Source organism: Leptodactylus fuscus, chromosome 7, assembly GCF_031893055.1.
Source record: "Leptodactylus fuscus isolate aLepFus1 chromosome 7, aLepFus1.hap2, whole genome shotgun sequence".
Classification (NCBI taxonomy): Eukaryota; Metazoa; Chordata; class Amphibia; order Anura; family Leptodactylidae; genus Leptodactylus; species Leptodactylus fuscus.
Window position 1 is genome coordinate 140,038,550 of NC_134271.1, and position 21,134 is coordinate 140,059,683.

Sequence of the window (21,134 nt, forward strand, 5' to 3'; positions counted from 1 at the left end):
GGGCCCCTTGGTACCAATTGAGCATCGTTGCAACGCCAAAGCCTACCTGAGTATTGTTGCTGACCATGTCCATCCCTTTATGACCACAATGTACACAACATCTGATGGCTACTTTCAGCAGGATAATGCAATGCCATGTCATAAAGCTGGAATCATCTCAGACTGGTTTCTTGAACATGACAATGAGTTCACTGTACTCCAATGGCCTCCACAGTCACCAGATCTCAATCCAATAGAGGAGCATCTTTGGGATGTGGTGGAACGGGAGATTCGCATCATGGATGTGCAGCCGACAAATCTGCGGCAACTGTGTGATGCCATCATGTCAATATGGGCCAAAATCTCTGAGGAATGCTTCCAGCACCTTGTTGTATCTATGCCACGAAGAATTGAGGCAGTTCTGAAGGCAAAAGGGGGTCCAACCCGTTACTAGCATGGTGTACCTAATAAAGTGGCCGGTGAGTGTAGATGAATGTCATATAAAGGATGGTACAAACAATAATAATTTCAACCCCTGCTTTGTATCTCTAATACAGCGACATCTCCCAGCATGGATATAAGACACTAATGTGCTTTATGGGTCTTAAAGGGGTGGTGCAGGACTTCAAAAACATGGCTCCTTTCTTCTTCTCAGGAAGTGACATCCTGTCCATTGGTCACATGGCGATGCTTCGGCTCAGTTCCCTTCATTTTAATGGGATGGAGATGCGGCGTTGCCATGTGACCAACGGACATGATGTCACCTACTCAGAAGTAGAAAGGAGCCATGTTTTTGAAGTTTTTACAGCTTGGTCAGCTTTACTTGGGGTATCAGGGGCCTAAATGCCCACGATCAGTGCAGGCACTGGTTATGGGCATTAGTGTCGGCTCTTTGCTGTATAATACTGAACGGCCATGTTAGGAAGGGGTTAAAGGGATTTTTTTTTTCTGTAGATGGTGAGCCCCATGTAGGGATCACAATGTACATTTTCCCCTCTCAGTATGTTTAGAATGAGAGGAGGTCCATGCAACCACGGGGAGAACATACAAACTCCTTGCAGATATTGTTCCTGTCGGGATTCGATCCCAGGACTCCAGCGCTGCAAGGCTGCAGTGCTAACCATGCGTGTCCCCCTGGCTTAAAGGGATTCTACCATTAGAATCCCTTTTTCAGTTAATATCACATAAGAATAGCCTTAAGAAAGGATATTCATCGCCTACCTTTATATTTCTGCTCCATGCCACCGTTCCGTTGATATACCGTTTTTCCCCTGTATGCAAATGAGTCTCCAGACAGCACAAGGGGCGTCCCCTGTGCTGCCTAAAGATTCTCCAGCAACACCTCTACTAAAACCGCGCCTCTCCACTGCGTCCTTCATGTTGTCGTCTTCTGGCGAGCCTGCGTTCGGAATCTAAGTTTTGCACATGCGCAGTCGCCTCGTGCAGGGCCAACTGCACATGACTGTTCGGCCATTTTACTGTGGCCGCTTACAGGCACAGTAGCCTCGTGGGCAGCAGACTACAGAGACAAGCTGAAGAAGTCATCACGGGAGTCTGGGCCAGGCAGAGAAGAAAAGAGTGAACAACTGAAATCGCAGGGAGCAATTGCACAGCACAAGTGCCCCGTTCCTTCTCCCCACATGACAACGTGCTGCTGCTCCATGTACAGTGTATGAAACAGACCATGAAAGCCGATCCCTGATGCGCTGTAATGGAGAAAGTAAATTCCTCTTCCACCCGCACAGACACAACTTCAGAGAAATGCACTTGTGTTGTTTTTGCAATGCGACTTATACGCTTGAGTGCCCGTTTACTGTCCTTTCTATTTTTATATTCCTGGATTCGTGATATTTTTATACACTTCAACGGCCATGTAGTATTTGTACGATTTTAATATCCTCAAATGCCATGTTATTGTTTTCGATGCTTGGGGTACTCAACTAATAGGTCGGAGTTCACACCCAGGCATTATACTATGCAAGACCTCAGTGGGGGCATTATACTGGGTCAAAGGGGCATTGGTGTGACTTGGTAGGGTTAGAGATGCGTCTTAACATATGTAAATCTATTGCAAGCTCTGACCTTTAGCTGATAACAGACCAATTCAAAGTGTACAGGTCTGACAGAGTCAGTCAATGCTGTACGGCTAGAAGGAATCCATGAGTAGACATTGCTGAACATTCCTGGACAATGACAAGTATAACAGGTTGCCGTTCACATTGTGACTGTGTTTACCTGGGCTGAGATAAGCTCAGTCTGGTCCAAGTAGTTATGGACTACTTTCTGTTTACTTAGGACCTTGACAAGTCTAGAACTTTGCAGTTATGGTCTGTTTTTGTGTTCAACCTGTGGAATAAACCGGTCGAAGACATTCTATGTTGGGCTGAAATTATTGCTTTGCCATTCGCCATACACTGCGCCGACACTGTGTTTTTTGAAAGCTCCAAAAATTATCCTTTTATCGGTGAAATGCGCTTGTTCTATAGCGATGCTACAGGGGCTTATTGTTATTTGGGAGACAAGTTTGTGAGCCACTTGAAAAGTGAAGAGTGGCTTTTCAAAAAAACAAAATACCAAAAATGATTCCTTTATTGGAACAGATGCAGCAGCCATGAGCGACAATTACAAGATTTGAAGAATGAAAGAAATTTTTTGAGAGAAGTCCCCAGTAGTTGATACCTTTTTTAATGGCTAACTCAAAAAGTTTTTTGATGACATATCAAGCTTTCGAGACTCTATAGAGGTCTCTTCATCAGGATGGTATAACACAATTTCTGAAGGTAGGCATATATATACACAGAGAAATGGAGTGTTAGATGCAAAATAGATGGAGAACAGAACACAATGTAAATAAACATATATATCAGTTCCCAGGGAAGTTCTCTGGGTTTGTAGCTTCTTTGATCAGTGACGTGGTGTCTAGTGGTTGTAAAACGTCATAAAACCCTGGGCCTGGTTTAACCCCCTTTGGAGCGTGTCAAAGTTCGCCATAAGTTTAACCTCCCATATGAGGCGATGTTTTCTGCTCTTGAAATTCCCTCTCAGTACCAGGATCTTCATATCCTGGGTCATATTATGATTTCGATTACAGAAGTGTTCTGGTACCAGGAGGTCCATTCTTTGCTCTCTAATCGTATGTCTGTGTGAGTTCATCCTCATCCTAAGTGACTGTCCTGTCTCACCTACATACAGGCCCTCAGGACACTTAGTATACAATATCAAATACACTACATTAGGTGTGCTGCAGGTGAAGTTACCTGGGATCTTGTAGTGTCGATCAGAGTTTGGGATCTTTATTTTGTCCGTAGTCAGTATGTGAGGGCAGGTTTTGCACCTCTTCTGTCCACATGGAAATGTTCCTTTGTTAGTTGGAGGTGACAGTGAGCTGCTAATAATCATATTCCTGAGGTTTGGTGGCTGTCTGTAACACAGCAGGGGGGGGTCTGGAAATATGGATGTTAGACGGTTGTCTTTTTGCAGTAGTGGATGTAATTTGCGTGTGATTCCTCTCAGCGTCTCCAGGTGGGGGTTATATGTGACAACCAGGGGTACCCGAGTGTTCTCCTGTTTGGTGTTGTATTTTAATAACTCCGATCTTGGTATTCTGGTGGCCCTGTTGATTTGGTTTTCAACTGTTCTTGGATGGTAACTCTGCCTCAAGAATGTGTTTTTGAGGCCCCCAATGTGCTTATCTCTGTCCACAGGGTTTGAACATATGCGATGGTATCTGATGGCCTGGCTGTAGACAATGGAATTCTTTATGTGTTTCGGATGAAAGCTATCCCATCTTAGGTAGGTAGGGCGGTCAATCGGCTTCCGATACAGCGATGTCTCAATTTTGTTGTCCTGTATCTTGATGACTGTGTCTAGGAAGTTTATTTCAGAGAAGGAGTGATTGAGCGTCAGGTTGATGGTGGGATGGAACTGGTTGAATTGTTCATGGAAGGTTTCCAGCTGTTGTTCAGACCCAGTCCAAATGATTAGGATATCATCAATGAAACGGTAGTAGGCCAGAGGCCTGGTGGAGCAGGTGGATAGGAAGTCACTCTCAAGCTTGGCCATGAAGAGATTAGCGTACTGTGGCGTCATTTTGCTCCCCATTGCGGTGCCAGTCTGCTGTAGGTAGATACAGTCACCAAAAGAGAAGTAATTGAAGAAAAATAGTGATGCACTATATCGTGCATGGTCTTCTGGCTGATAAAAAAAAGAATATGCTCTAATATGGAACAGATTCTATGACTTGAATTATCCTGAATCAACCCTGTCTAAGCCTTTCACCTCTGCCAGATCAGTCCTCTCTGCACCAAGCTGACGAGATGCAAGAACATCAAAACAGCTGTCCTTGGCTGAGAGACTGTACCTGGTAAAATCCCCGCATCATTGCAAACAAAGGTCTCTGAGAAGGTTGGCATGATGTTAAAGGGAGCGCCCTCTATAGGTTTGCTTGACTGAGACTCATCATGGAAGGTAGACTTGCACATTCTCAGTGAGCGCCCTCTATTGGTGTGCATTCTTGAGGCACTGGCATCCTAATTACATCATGGAAGTCAGATTTGCATATTCTTCCCATGTCCCTTTGCACAGTAGAGCGCTCATGGCTTAATAAGTCTCCACACACCTAAATGGTGGTTCTCTCCCTATGGAGTAACGATATCCCTTCAACCCTGTCTAGGCCTCTCACCTCTGCCAGATCAGTCCTCTCTGTGCCAAGCTGATGAGATGCAATAACATCGAAACAGCTGTCCTTGGCTAAGAGACTGTACCTGGTAAAATCCCAACATCATTGCAAACAAAGGCCTCTGAGAAGGTCGGCATGATGTTAAAGGGAGTGCTCTTTATTGGTTTGCTTGACTGAGACTCTGTCTTCCTAATTACATCATGGAAGGTAGATTTGCACATTCTTCCCATATTGGATTATCCTGCCAGTTATCCCTTTATAGAAGCACATGCCACATCAACATTGTGTTGGCAGAGAGACAGTTTACAAAATTTGAAGAAAAACTTAAGGCACTGTAAAATACTGTATACTCGGGTGATGGTATAGTTACACGTTGACCCATAAGATAGTATTGGAGGCCTCATCCTACTAATATTATAAATGTGAAAGTTTGTGTGTTTGGATGTTTGTGAGTTTGGATGTTTGTTCCTCAATCACGCTAAAACGCCTGGACGGATTTGCGTGCAATTTTCCACAAACATAGTTTTCCCTCAGGATTGAGTCACAGGCTACTTTTGGTGCCACTAAACAACATGGCTTCCTAGCAGGAGACTCACAAAAGCAGGACTCCTAGCCCCAGCTATAGACTCACACACACTGACTAGTATTTCCTGCCTCAACCTGCCTGCACACTCCTTACTGTCACCTCAGGAGTAGCCCTCACTCTACTCACTCACATTTACATATAGCTTTCCACTATATAACCCATCACATTGTCTGTATCACTACATACACAATACAACACATCACATTGTAATTATATGTATATCCTATCACTGCTATATACAGTACCTGATACATATATACTCCTGTACACAGGCTGTCTATACTATATAATTACATGTATCTCCTATCACTGCTATATACAGTACCTGATACATATATACTCCTGTACACAGGCTGTCTATACTATATAATTACATGTATCTCCTATCACTGCTATATACAGTACCTGATACATATATACTCCTGTACACAGGCTGTATATACTATATAATTACATGTATCTCCTATCACTGCTATATACAGTACCTGATACATATATACTCCTGTACACAGGGTGTATATACTATATATTACATGTATTACCTATCACTGCTATATACAGTACCTGATACATATATACTCCTGTACACAAACTGTATATACTATATATTACATGTATCTCCTATCACTGCTATATACAGTGCCTGATACATATATACTCCTGTACACAGACTGTATATACTATATATTACATGTATCTCCTATCACTGCTACATACAGTACCTGATACATATATACTCCTGTACACAGGCTGTATATACTATATATTACATGTATCTCCTATCACTGCTATATACAGTACCTGATACATATATACTCCTGTACACAGGCTGTATATACTATATAATTACATGTATCTCCTATCACTGCTATATACAGTACCTGATACATATATACTCCTGTACACAGGCTGTATATACTATATAATTACATGTATCTCCTATCACTGCTATATACAGTACCTGAAACATATATACTCCTGTACACAGGCTGTATATACTATATAATTACATGTATCTCCTATCACTGCTATATACAGTACCTGATACATATATACTCCTGTACACAGGCTGTATATACTATAAAATTACATGTATCTCCTATCACTGCTATATACAGTACCTGATACATATATACTCCTGTACACAGGCTGTATATACTATATAATTACATGTATCTCCTATCACTGCTATATACAGTACCTGATACATATATACTCCTGTACACAGGCTGTATATACTATATAATTACATGTATCTCCTATCACTGCTATATACAGTACCTGAAACATATATACTCCTGTACACAGGCTGTATAACACATCACATTGTCTGTATCACTAGATACACAATATAACACATCAAATCACATTTGCTAGCCCACCAAACTTTTTAAAGCACTTTTACAGTTTCACACGTCTGTGTCCGCCCAATACTCAACTCACCGCAGACGAAGTCGCGGGTAAAAGCTAGTCTTCTTATAAATACAAGAAAATTTATCGAAGTCTTCATGGAAAAATGGTGGAAGAGGATATATCAGTCAATGTCTATTAGGCTTACATCACTGAAGAAGTCCATAGTTGGAGTTTATCAGCCTGGGACTTCATGTGTGGGATGGTCGTGTTTATCTACGTGGACATCTGTGCTTCTTCTCATGACATGTCTTCAAGCAAGACAGAGCGACAGTCGAAAATTGCTGTTTACTGGACACATATTCCTTTATAGATGTTGACTGGTGGTATGGAAGAGGAGCAGAAACAATCGGAGACGATGATGAACATGTGCTAGGCGTGGATGTGGCCTGAGTACAAAGATTGATCATGGGGAGGAGGAATAAAACAGTCTTGCTCACTTGGTGCTACTGCTATTGCCATTTTGGCCAAATGACCTGGTGATGCCATTTCATGTGAGACCTAGTTCCTACATATGCGCCTGCACGTCCATGGTGAATCGTCTGCTTGCAGATCTTATCCCTTGCCATTGATTTGTTATTTGATGACTATACGTAGCTGCTGCCACCAAAACCAGCACAGTGAAAACTTGTCTGCCAGTGTTACCACCACCCAAGCTTGCCTTAGATCTACCCCAGACAGGTCTTCTAGATGTTTTGGTGGAATTCTAGGACCTCATACACACGACTGAGTTCATAGCATTATGCATTCATGTCTATGGAGGCTTCAGATTCATTCTGTTCTGTTGACACAGAGGATTATACAGCAGGTCCTATCTTGCTCTGTGTCATTTGATCAGATCCAAAGCCATCATAGACATGAACATGTCATGGAAAGCACTTGGATAATACTCCCCGTATCATCCAAGTGCATTCTTCTGCAAACTTGGCTCCACATCAGATGCACACTACATTTTTTGTGACTCGTTATGGCAATGGGATTCCTCTATGTCCTCACAATTCCTATCAGATTTCCCCCTAGTGCACCTACCAGCATGACTACCTGTAGCACATCTCTTACCACTGCTACTTCCAACACTTATGTCTTCCACGTCTCCTCTACATCTACAAAATACTGGCAGTTCTCATCCAACTCATCAAGAAGAGGAAGTCTTGAGCTATGAGGAATATTTCATCAGATATTACATGACTACTATGGCAGTGAAAAAAGACATGATTGACCGTACAGAAAGAAAACATGGTAAAACAGTGAACACACAGAACCTTGACTTAACATTTTTGGTTTAATGCTTTCAAATACTTCTGTATTCTCAGGAAGTACAACAACGCTGTGGCTACTGGAGAAGCTGTTAAGACCAGAAGTAGTGTTGCTGTTGACTTACACATTTTTATTATTAGTCAGGAAGTGACATCCTGTCCATTGGTCGCATGGCAATGCTTCGGCTCAGTTCCATTCATTTTAATGGAGATGCGGCGTTGCCATCTGACCAACGGACATGATGTCACCTACTCAGAAGATGAAAGGAGCCATGTTTTTGAAGCCCTGGACAACCCCTGACATGTTAGCTTTATTCTGTGGGTCAGTACCACTACACTGGTATTAAATTTGTGTCGTTTTTTTTCGTGTATGTATATGTTTTTGTAGAATGGGAGGAAATCCACGCAACTATGGGCAGAGCATACAAACTCCTTGCAGATGTTGTTCCTGGCGGGATTCGATCCCAGAACTCCAGCGCTGCAAGGCTGCAGTGATAACCACCGAGCCACTGCGTTGCCCCTGGCTTAAAGGGATTCTATCATTAGAATCCCTTTTTCAGTTAATATCACATAAGAATAGCCTTAAGAAAGGCTATTCGTCGCCTACCTTTATATTTCTGCTCCGTGCTGCCGTTCCGTTGATATACTGTTTTTTCCCCGGTATGCAAATGAGTCTCCAGACAGCACAAGGGGCGTCCCCTGTGCTGCCTAAAGATTCTCCAGCAACACCTCTACTAAAACCGCGCCTCTCCACTGCGTCCTTCATGTTGTCGTCTTCTGGCGAGCCTGCGTTCGGAATCTAAGTTTTGCACATGCGCAGTCGCCTCGTGCAGGGCCAACTGCACATGACTGTTCGGCCATTTTACTGTGGCCGCTTACAGGCACAGTAGCCTCGTGGGCAGCAGACTACAGAGACAAGCTGAAGAAGTCATCACGGGAGTCTGGGCCAGGCAGAGAAGAAAAGAGTGAACAACTGAAATCGCAGGGAGCAATTGCACAGCACAAGTGCCCCGTTCCTTCTCCCCACATGACAACGTGCTGCTGCTCCATGTACAGTGTATGAAACAGACCATGAAAGCCGATCCCTGATGCGCTGTAATGGAGAAAGTAAATTCCTCTTCTACCCGCACAGACACAACTTCAGAGAAATGCACTTGTGTTGTTTTTGCAATGCGACTTATACGCTTGAGTGCCCGTTTACTGTCCTTTCTATTTTTATATTCCTGGATTCGTGATATTTTTATACACTTCAACGGCCATGTAGTATTTGTACGATTTTAATATCCTCAAATGCCATGTTATTGTTTTCGATGCTTGGGGTACTCAACTAATAGGTCGGAGTTCACACCCAGGCATTATACTATGCAAGACCTCAATGGGGGCATTATACTGGGTCAAAGGGGCATTGGTGTGACTTGGTAGGGTTAGAGATGCGTCTTAACATATGTAAATCTATTGCAAGCTCAGACCTTTAGCTGATAGCAGACCAATTCGAAGTCTACAGGTCTGACAGAGTCAGTCAATGCTGTACGGCTAGAAGGAATCCATGAGTAGACATTGCTGAACATTCCTGGACAATGACAAGTATAACAGGTTGCCGTTCACATCGTGACTGTGTTTACCTGGGCTGAGATAAGCTCAGTCTGGTCCAAGTAGTTATGGACTACTTTCTGTTTACTTAGGACCTTGACAAGTCTAGAACTTTGCAGTTATGGTCTGTTTGTGTTCAAGCTGTGGAATAAATTGGTCGAAGACATTCTATGATGGGCTGAAATTATTGCTTTGCCATTCGCCATACACTGCGCCGACACTGTGTTTTTTGAACGCTCCAAAAAATATACTTTTATCGGCGAAATGCGCTTGTTCTATTGCGATGCTACAGGGGCTTATTGTTATTTGGGAGACAAGTTTGTGAGCCATGTTGAAAAGTGAAGAGTGGCTTTGCAAAAAAAAATACCAAAAATGATTCCTTTATTGGAACAGATGCAGCAGGCATGAGTGACAATTACAAGATTTGAAGAAAAATAGTGCTGCACTATATCGTGCATGGTCTTCTAGCTGATAAAAAAGAATATGCTCTTATGTGGAACAGATTCTGTGACTTGAATTATACTGAATCAACCCTGTCTAAGCCTCTCACCTCTGCCAGGTCAGTCCTCTCTGCTCCAAGCTGATGAGATGCAATAACATCGAAACAGCTGTCTTTGGCTGAGAAACTGTACCTGGTAAAATACCAACATCATTGCAAACAAAGGCCTCTGAGAAGGTCGGCATGATGTTAGGCTGTATTCACACAGAGTATCGCCAGGCGTTTTTTGTGTGTTTTTTGCAGGTAGCGCCGCGTATACGCCGCGTTAACGCCAGTCAACGCCACCGCAAAATAGCGCGGTGTTAACGCCGCGTATACGCAGCGTTAAAGCGGCGCTACGCGGCGTTAACGCGGCGCTATGTGCAAAAAACACAAAAAAAAAAACGCCTGGCGTTACTCTGTGTGAATACAACCTTAAAGGGAGCGCTCTCTATTGGTTTGCTTGAATGAGACTCTGTCTTCCTAATTACATCATGGAAGGTAGACTTGCACATTCTCAGTGAGCGCCCTCTATTGGTGTGCATTCTTGAGGCACTGGCATCCTAATTACATCATGGAAGTCAGATTTGCATATTCTTCCCATGTTCCTTTGCACAGTAGAGTGCTCATGGCTTAATAAGTCTCCACACACCTAAATGGTGGTTCTCTCCCTATGGAGTGACGATATCCCCTCAACCCTGTCTAAGCCTCTCACCTCTGCCAGATCAGTCCTCTCTGTGCCAAGCTGATGAGATGCAATAACATCGAAACAGCTGTCCTTGGCTAAGAGACTGTACCCGGTAAAATCCCAACATCATTGCAAACAAAGGCCTCTGAGAAGGTCGGCATGATGTTAAAGGGAGTGCTCTTTATTGGTTTGCTTGACTGAGACTCTGTCTTCCTAATTACATCATGGAAGGTAGACTTGCACATTCTTCCCATGTTGGATTATCCTGCCAGTTATCCCTTTATAGGAGCACATGCCACATCAACATTGTGTTGGCAGAGTGACAGCTTACAAAATTTGAAGAAAAACTTAAGGCTCTGTAAAATACTGTATACTCGGGGGATGATATAGTTACATGTTGACCCATAAGGTAGTATTGGAGGCCTCGTCTTCTTATAAATACATGAAAATGTATTGAAGTCTTCATGGAAAAATAGTGGAAGAGGATATATCAGTCATCGTCGATTAGACTTACATCACTGAAGAAGTCCATAGTTGGAGTTTATCGGCCTGGGACTTCATGTATGGGATGGTCTTGTTCATCTGCGTGGACATCTGTGCTTCTTCACATGGCGTGTCTTCAAGCAAGACAGAGAGACAGTCGACAATTGCTGTTTACTGGACACATATTCCTTTATAGATGTTGACTGGTGGTATGGAGGAGGAGCAGAAGCAGTCGGAGACGATGATGACCATGTACTAGGCGTGGATTTGGCCTGAGTACAAAGATTGATCATGGGGAGGAGGAATAAAACAGTCTTGCTCACTTGGTGCTACTGCTATTGCCATTTTGGCCAAATGACCTGGTGATGCCATTTCATGTGAGACCTAGTTCCTACATATGCGCCTGCACGTCCATGGTGAATCTTCTGCTTGCAGATCTTATCCCTTGCCATTGATTTGTTATTTGATGACTATACGTAGCTGATGCCACCAAAACCAGCACAGTGGAAACTTGTCTGCCAGTGTTACCACCACCCAAGCTTGCCTTAGATTTACCCCAGACAGGTCTTCTAGATGTTTTGGCTGCACATTTGGTGGAATTCTAGGACCTCATACACACGACTGAGTTCATAGCATTATGCGTTCATGTTTATGGAGGCTTCAGATTCATTCTGTTCTGTTTACACAAAGGATTATACAGCAGGTCCTCTCTTGCTCTGTGTCATTTGATCAGATCCAAAGCCATCATAGACATGAACATGTCATGGAAAGTACTTGGATGATACTCCCCGTATCATCCAAGTGCATTCTGCTGCAAACTTGGCTCCACATCAGATGCACACTACATTTTTGTGACTCATCATGGCAATGGGATTCCTCTATGTCCTCAGAATTTCCCCTAGTGCACCTACCAGCATGACTACCTGTAGCACATCTCTAACCACTACTACTTCCACCAACACTTATGTCTTCCACGTCTCCTCTACAACTACAAAATACTGGCAGTTCTCATCCAACTCATCAAGAAAAGGAAGTCTTGGGCTATGAGGAATATTTCTCTCATCAGATATTACATGACTACTAAAGAATGGTGTCTATTGCAGTGAAAAAAGACATGATTGACCGTACAGAAAGACAACAAGGTAAAACAGTGAACACACAGAACCTTGACTTAACATTTTTGGTTCAATGCTTTCAAATACTTTTGTATTCTCAGGAAGTACGACAACGCTGTGGCTACTGGAGAAGCTGTTAAGACCAGAAGTAGTGTTGCTGTTGACTTACACATTTTTATTATTAGTACTTGCACAAATGTTCCCTTCTCCTTCCCCTTCTTTTGACTGATCCCTGCCTTGATTTTTCCAGTCATTTCACTGCTCTGTAGTCCTCCCAGCCTGGTCTGGTCCTTCTGCTGGACTGTCTTCACAAAGTAAAATTGCTCGGTGGCTGTGATGTCGTGGATCCCTTCCGCTAAAACTGCTGATTGGCCTACATATTTAAATAGGGCTACATTCATGGGAAAACACCTTTAACTAAAGATTTTTCACTAACAGGACTGTCTGTCAGACAAAATTAGATTATTGGCAATGAAAGGTTCTAAGCTTTTCTGAACTTAGTGTGCTGTGGCCTGCAGTGAAATGAATCACAGACCCATCTGTATATCCACCATTACAGCGGTCCCTCGTGATCATGCTTGTGGCATCTTATATAGTGTATATGTCATCAGCACCGTAAGGTGTCCACCTACCACTGACTATTGGCTGAGGATCTCACAGGTGGTGCTAAGATGTTCCAGAGACTCACAAGATACGTGTCTCTTCTGTATTTTTCCTGTGCAATAAATGGTGTCAGCTATTTTAGTTCTTCCGAGACGAATTCTGTGTGCCATACATGTACAATGAATCCAAGAAATATGGACCCACAGACTCGCATGGCTGAGATGAGTAGAGAATAGAGAAAAAAATAGCTCACGATTTTTTTTCTCAGCATCTCTCGGTTCGTGATAAAAAACTGAGATGTGTTTTTTTCATGAACACCATTTGCACAGAAAAAAAAGTTAAGTTTTTTTCTCTGCAAAGTAGCCAATCGCCTTATTCTGCTTATGGCAGCCACTACGACACTGTCTACCAATAAATGGACACCTGTGGTAGAATAGAAAAACAACATTTACTCCTATCCAATAGTTGGTAGAACCAGCAGATGCTTCCTTACGGATGGGACACAATACTCCAGATGCCTGGTGAAACTCCTGGTGTATGTGAGCCATCGGTTGGGTGCGGTTTATCTCTCCAGCACTCGTCGGTCTGTATCTCCCGGTTTCGGGGGGTCTGCTGACTCGGGGCACATTCTGACAATCACCGTTCACCTTGCACTTCGAAATCACAGAGGCCGCTGTCGATTTTGGGTAATTCAGGTTGCTTGCTATGTCCCTTAAGGATCGACCATTTCTGTGGTACCCCACAATTACCCCTTTCTCAAAATCGGACAACTCTGCATTGTGCATGAGACTAATTCCAATGCTGTTTCCTATTTAACGGCGGAAGGCGCGACGTACATCACGACCGCAGATACCTTCATATGCATGGGTGTCCATATACTTATTGGTAGACGATGTACTAGGGTGATACATCTCCAGCTGGTCAGGGCTCACTGACTTTGTAATGTGGAATACCAGTGGACACTGCTTAAATGTTTGAACTGTTTTTGCATTGTTTTATTGTTTGTGGCATGGTATTAAATATACACTAGCTATAACCCGCGACTTCGTCGGCGGCCCCCTGATGCTTGCCTAAACCACCTGCAGCGCGGCCCGTGGGCCCCAACGCCCCTCTACTTGTGGGCAGCGCGGGCCCCTCCCACAGCATTGTGGTCCGGGACCCCACGGCTCCGCTGCTGTGCTTGGGGCCCTCTCCTTTTCCCCCACCCGCGCCTCCGGACCTCCCCTTACACCCCATCCGCGTACCTTCTCTCCCCCCCCCCCCGTCCACATGTGCAATCGGGCCCCCGCTACTTACCTTCTGCCCTCTGGTCCTAATCCCCCCAACACCTCCTCCAAGCCCATTACAGCCTCAGAAGAGGGAAGTTGGGTTTCTTATTATTAGCGATGTCATGAGTGCCAAATTGGAGAAGAAGTTGAGGATTACCAGAACATCAAAGCCTGGACCCTGCATCATACTGGTAGTCAGGATACCACTGGGACTTGTTAATATCATCCCACATCCATAGTGGGAGAGGCAGGAGTATAGTGTTACACATGAAGCATTGGATTTCATATCTATTTCTGGGCACCCACTTACTGCCCAGTACTATCTTCTACATTGGAGCTCCCGTTGCACTTCTACACTCATCTGGAAGCTGCATTTGTTGTCGTTATCTCAGTAACCTTACATTGTTGGGCACTTTCTCCTGAGTCATTCCGGCGTTTACCCTGAAGGACCCTTCCGACCACCATCATTTACCCTGAAGGACCCTTCCGACCACCATCATTTATCCTGAAGGACCCTTCCGACCACCATCATTTACCCTGAAGGACCCTTCCGACCACCATCATTTACCCTGAAGGACCCTTCCGACCACCATCACCTGGCTCAATGAGATGAAGACTCCTCATAACTGGAATCTCCCAGATGATGTCCCTTCTTGGGAATTCCCAGACTTACAAGGAAATAGATTCTGTTATTGCAAAGTCACTATTGCATAGGGGGTAAAGAGAGATGTTATCCTACACATAATAATACTCATAGGCACTGAACTAAATCATACATGGTTGAAAGAAGAAGTTTTTTCAAGAGAAATCTCTGTCTACCATGTTTTCTCTTTTGTGTTTATTGATGTATTCATGTATCAGTAATGTCAGACATGGAGAATTCTACATGACCGACCATGCATATACGTCTCATAGCTCATGGACCTTCTTCTGATTTTACTTCTTCCACCCATGTCACTCTCCCACGCTCTTTATTTGATCTGAATCCATCATGGTCTCCCATTAGATTACATTAGGCTATAAAAGTCTACAGAGAGGGTCGGAGGGGAAGGGAGAAGGAGAGGAGCATAGATATAGAGGAACATGGAGCTGGAGCTGATATTTCTATCTTGTATGGTTGAGGAGCGCCCTAGTCTAGCAGATAAGCCCACCTTACATCGACCTACCCAAGGACGGAGCCAGCCCAATCTCTACTATTGTGCCATGATAGATGAGAATTTATAGAAAAATGTTGGCACTCCATAAAGTGGGTCATTTTCCATGGGTGGGTTGCTATGATTTTATGAGTAGTTATACAGTGGAAAAATAAACAGTACACATGATCATTCAGCTCTGTGATTAGTATGGTCTGTGTCGGAGGAACCATTACTGAGATGTATTATAACGTCAATGAACACCGTCACAAAGGTAGACTTACCTGTCCCACCGCATTCGGGAAAAGGTCAGAGCTAGAGATGGGCGAACCGCTAATGCCCTCCGCATTAGATTCCAAAGTTTAAGAAATGGAGGCCAAAGGTAGGTGACAGAACCCCCCCCCCCAAAAAAAAAGAAAAACAAAAACATTCATACTCACCTTCTGTTACCCCTTTTGGGCCTCCTTGTGGTGTATGGCGCTCTTCTGTGACATCATTGGCCCGGGGATCACTCAGTATCAGCAGATTCTTGAGAATAATGTTCAAGAATCAGTGACGAAGTTGAAGTTACATCGGGGATGGAGATTTCAGCAAGACAATGATCCAAAACACCGCTCCAAATCGACTCAGGCATTCGTGCAGAGGAACAATTACAATGTTCTGGAATGGCCATCCCAGTCCCCAGACCTGAATATCATTGAACATCTGTAGGATGATTTGAGAGCGGGCTGTCCATGCTCGGCAACCATCAAACTTAACTGAACTTGAATTGTTTTGTAAAGAGGAATGGTCCAAAATCCCTTCATCCAGGATCCAGGAACTGATTAAAAGCTACAGGAAGCGACTAGAGGCAAAAGGAGGATCTACTAAATATTAATGTCACTTTTCTGTTGAGGTGCCCATACTTTTGCACCGGTCACATTTTGGTTTAATGCATATTGCACATTTTCCGTTAGTACAATAAACCTCATTTCACTGCTGAAATATTACTGTGTCCTTCAGTTATTAGATATATCACACTGAAATGGCTGCTGCAAACACCAAAATATTTAGAACTAAAAATGATTAAGATTAATGGGGGGGGGGCACAAACTTTTTAATAGGACTGTATATTACTATGACCAGGCTTGAGAGCTCTCATCTCAGGAGCCATCATACAACGACAACACTGATGAAATTAACAAATTAGATACCATGGTTTATCAAGACTGCGGCATCTAAAGTGCTCAGGCGCCACTTGATCGCCAGCCTCCGGTAGTACAATACTCCAATAATAATCCATACAGATAATACAATATTGGCCATTAACTTTGTCCATGTATAGATGGAGTTTTCCAGACTATCTGAATCTTATGATGATCTTATGTAGTGTAGATTGTGGGATGTTCACATTATTTTCAATTTTAAGTTGAGGAACATTTTTCTGAAATTGTTCAACAATTTTTATACAGTTTTTGACAGATTGGTGAACCTCTGACCATCTTTGCTTCTGAGAGACTCTGCCTCTCTAACATGCTTTCTCTCTCTCTTTAATATATTCGTATATGGTCATGTGACTTGGCTGAAAATTGATCCTTCATCTGTTTTTTATCTGTTAAGCCTGTCCCACCTTCTTTAACAAATCCATCTAAAAGAGGTTGCCATGTTGCTGGCAGATGGGCTCATATAGTTTGATCAAAATGAAGACCAAGAACCTCATTCTTCATGTATGTTATGTACAGTAGGTATTTGCAGTAATGCTCTTGGTGCGAGGGGAGCGCCGTTGCAACTTTTTGTGTTCTCATGCTGCCATCAACTTTTAAAGGAGTAAATTGCTTTCAAATGAAATGGAGAAACCTATCACTTTCAGCTTCTAATGTGTGTTCTATTTTCTATTATGTCACTTTCACCTTCTCATTTGTTCTATGTTTGGTTGTGTAACTTTCACCTTTTGATATGTGTTCTATATTTTATTGTGTAACTCCCTTTTTGTGTAAATTTTATTTTCTGATATGTGTTATATGGTTTTTTTGTGCAACTTGCACCTTCTGGCATGTGTTCTACGGTGTAACTTTCCCCTTCTGATATGTGTTTTATGTTCAACTAGCCCCGCCGCGACTTTGACTGCGGGTTGTTGGAGTGGATGATCCACCTATATTCAGCAAACTGCTGCTGCCGATGATCCGCCTGCTCCGGCGTTTCGGCAGCTCTCAAGCTGTCCTGCTGCTGAACTTGTTCCTCACGCCGTGCATGTGATTGTTCCGGCATCTCAGCAGCTTGCTGGGATGCCATATAATGAGTGTGTTGTTTGCATTGATGATCCACCTGCTCTGGCGTTTCGGCTGCTCTAAGAGCCGCTTGACGTCTAGCTTGCTCAATCCTCCTCAGCTCTGCTTGAGGAGAACTCTGTTGATTTCTGGCTTCCTTCATAGCTCCTGTTGTTTTAGAATTTTGCGACAAATTAGATTTTCATATTCCCGGCATGTTTAAAATTGGCAAACTGCCAATTTGGATTAAAGGGCAATGTCTCATCACTGGAGCAGATCAGATAATATGCAAATGCCTGTACATAATGGACTTAGTGTTATATGTGTGTTTACAGAAAGAGATAACAGACCTGGCTTTATCAGCAAAATCCAATTAGCTGAGATAGTCCTGCTGGCAAGAGCAGTTTAATATAGTATATGAATATAAATTCATAACAGTCGTGAAGCCATGTCATTTACTGGGATAACAAGTAGCCTATGTGTTAATCGAGGTTACAAACTATGTGCCATATTTCATCCAAATCTATTCAGCCGTTTTTTGCGTAATTGAGTAACAAACACACAAACATCCAAACTTTCACATTTATAATATTACTAGGATTGTATAACTTTTTCCTTGTAATATAAGTTCTATGTTTATATAACTTTTACCTTATGATGTGTGTTCTATGTTCGACTATGAATTGTTGGATTGTGTAATTTCCACCTTCTGATATGTATTTTATATTGTGTTGTGGAACTTTCACCTTCTAATATATGTTCTATTGTGTAACTGCCACCTTCTTATATGTGTTCTATGTTTGTATAACTTTCACCTTCTTATATGTGTTCAATTTTTAAGTAACTTTCACCTTCTAATATGTGTTCCAATGTGTAGCTTTCACCTTCTTATATGTGTTCTATTTTTAAGTAACTTTCACCTTCTAATATGTGTTCTATTGTGTAACGTTCACCTTCTTATATGTGTTCTTTTGTGTACTGTAACTTTCACCTTCTTATATGTGTTCTATTGTGTAACTTTCATCTTCTTGTACGTGTTCTATGTTTGTGTAACTTTCACCTTCTTATATGTGTTCTAATGTGTAGATTTCACCTTCTTATACGTGTTCTATTGTGTAACTTTCACCTTCTTATATGTGTTCTATTGTGTATTTTTCACCTTACGATGTGTGTTCTATGTTCGACTATGAATACAATATGATTTTATGAGATTTCCAAATCATTACATTCTTGTTTTCTTTACATTTTACACAGTGTTCAAACTTTTTGGAGAACTCCATTAATTTTATTAAAGTGAATCTGTTGGGTCTTTTGGGGATAGTAGACCAATCACAGGTCCTTATGGATTGGCACATATTAAGTGATGAAGCCCCCCACCTTTTTGGTGATCGGTACAATTCATTTTTGTCTTGATTTCTATTCACTTGTTAAATTAACTGTTTAAGTCACAATGCAGGTTAGAATTTACGGCTCGCTTTTGACATTCTTTGCTAGAACTTACGGGAAAATACATTTGGTATTTTCATAGGAAATACTCACAAAGGCAGCCAACCATGACCAAACATGTCATGGGGAATATTTGTGATAGCTATATGGGTAGATGAAGGGAGTGCCTAGAAAAATAAACTAAACTAGTCACACCTTCCCGTATCAAAACATATTTGCACCGATCACATGAAAATTTTGGTTTTAAGTGGGAATTTTAAATTAAAGAAAGAGCGACAGATTTATGAGTATAAACTTATGACCCTGCTGCAAACACTGGAGAAGGGGCTAAATCTGTCACATGGGTTTATGGCATCTTACAGAAATCACTGACCTGAGACCCTGAGAACTGATAAGAACCTGGAATGTTTACATTGTTTTTACCAATTACTAATAACCCTCTACCCCCCTTCCGCCTAGAATTCTATCCCTATGTGCCCTTTCTGTATATAAATATGCGTCCTTCAGAAATGGTTATTAGATTTACTTGAGAAAGGAGCCGAGAGTTCTGAAGTTGTAATCTGTCATCATTATTAGTTAGCCATTAAAAAGGTATCAGCTACTGAAGACTATCAAGTTTTTTTTTGTTTTTTTTTACATTTCCTACCCATTGGCTAACACGGTACGAGAACAAACATTTTCCTTATAGTCACACCTAGACCAGAGATTCTCTTGGCCTACACCACTTCGTGGGTGGTCTGCCCAGTGACCCTACCAACCTCTCTTGTCTACTATTACCTACCTGCCCCACAGTCTGAAAATTGGTTGATAAGTTAGCTGTCTGCCCCCATGATGCTTAGTGGACTAGTATGACCATCCCTTTTGAAGATTGGACTCTTTCTTAGTCCATGATGACATCCCTCTATAGCAGTGGTTCTCAACCTGTGGGTCGTGACCCCGGCGGGGGTCGAATGACCAAAACACAGGGGTCGCCTGAAGCATACCTCACAACCGTCCTGGTCGGCTGGAGGTATGTCCCGGTTTCATTTGACCACACAGGTGATTAAAGCAGGAGCTGTCACAGCAGCAACGGCATGACACTGCAGATGGGGGGTGGGAGGAGAACGGCATGACACTGCAGATGTAGGGGGGGAGGACGGCATGATACTGGGGGCAGAGATGGAGGGACATGAATTTGGGGGCAGAGATGGAGGGACATGAAACTGGGGGCAGAGATGGCGGAACATGAAACTGGGGGCAGAGATGGGGGGAGATGAAACTGGGGAAGAGATGGGGGACATGAAACTGGGGGCAGAGATGGGGGGACATGAAACTGGGGGCAGAGATGGCGGAACATGAAACTGGGGGCAGAGATGGGGGACATGAAACTGGGGGCAGAGATGGCGGAACATGAAACTGGGGGCAGAGATGGTGGAACATGAAACTGGGGAAGAGATGGGGGACATGAAACTGGGGGCAGAGATGGGGGACATGAAACTGGGGGCAGATGGAAGAGTGAAATTAAACTGGGGACAGATGGAGGGGACATGAAACTAGGGTAGAGATGGCGGGGGGACATAAAATGTGCGGACCTAAATTCGCCGAGGCGCACTGCACTCCGCACGTTTTGTCCCTCTTTCTGATCTTCAAAAGTTCGGAGGTATGCCTAAAGCCATCGGAAAATACATATTTCCAATGGCTTAAGCCGCTGAGAAGCCGCGCTACCGTCTGCAACAGCGCTATTCAGCTGGAACGCACACTGTTATGGACGCACGTTCCAAACTGAATGGGGTCACCACAAAATTATTGCGGGGTCACAGCATTAGAAAGGTTGAGAACCACTGCTCTATAGGAACTAGGCCCACAGGCCAAAAGCAGCTCCAATTGGCACTGCCCGATAACCATACCGCCATCGCTCCTGTTGATGCCAAACCTTCTGCTTTAGGGTCGGCCTCTTCCACTTCAACCAACCAACACAGCCTGTCATGGCGGCACTACAGGACATCAGAAACCATCAGATAGACAAAAATAGTGCAACATGACACACATGGTATCTGCCGCTATGGCTGGAGGTGGAGATTCCACATGGTTTATTTGTAACCTGTAACCACGAAGACATATACGGTAAGTCATCCTGTATACACAAACAGTAGTATATTTTTAGTGTTTAGTATTTTTTATATTTTTAGACCATCT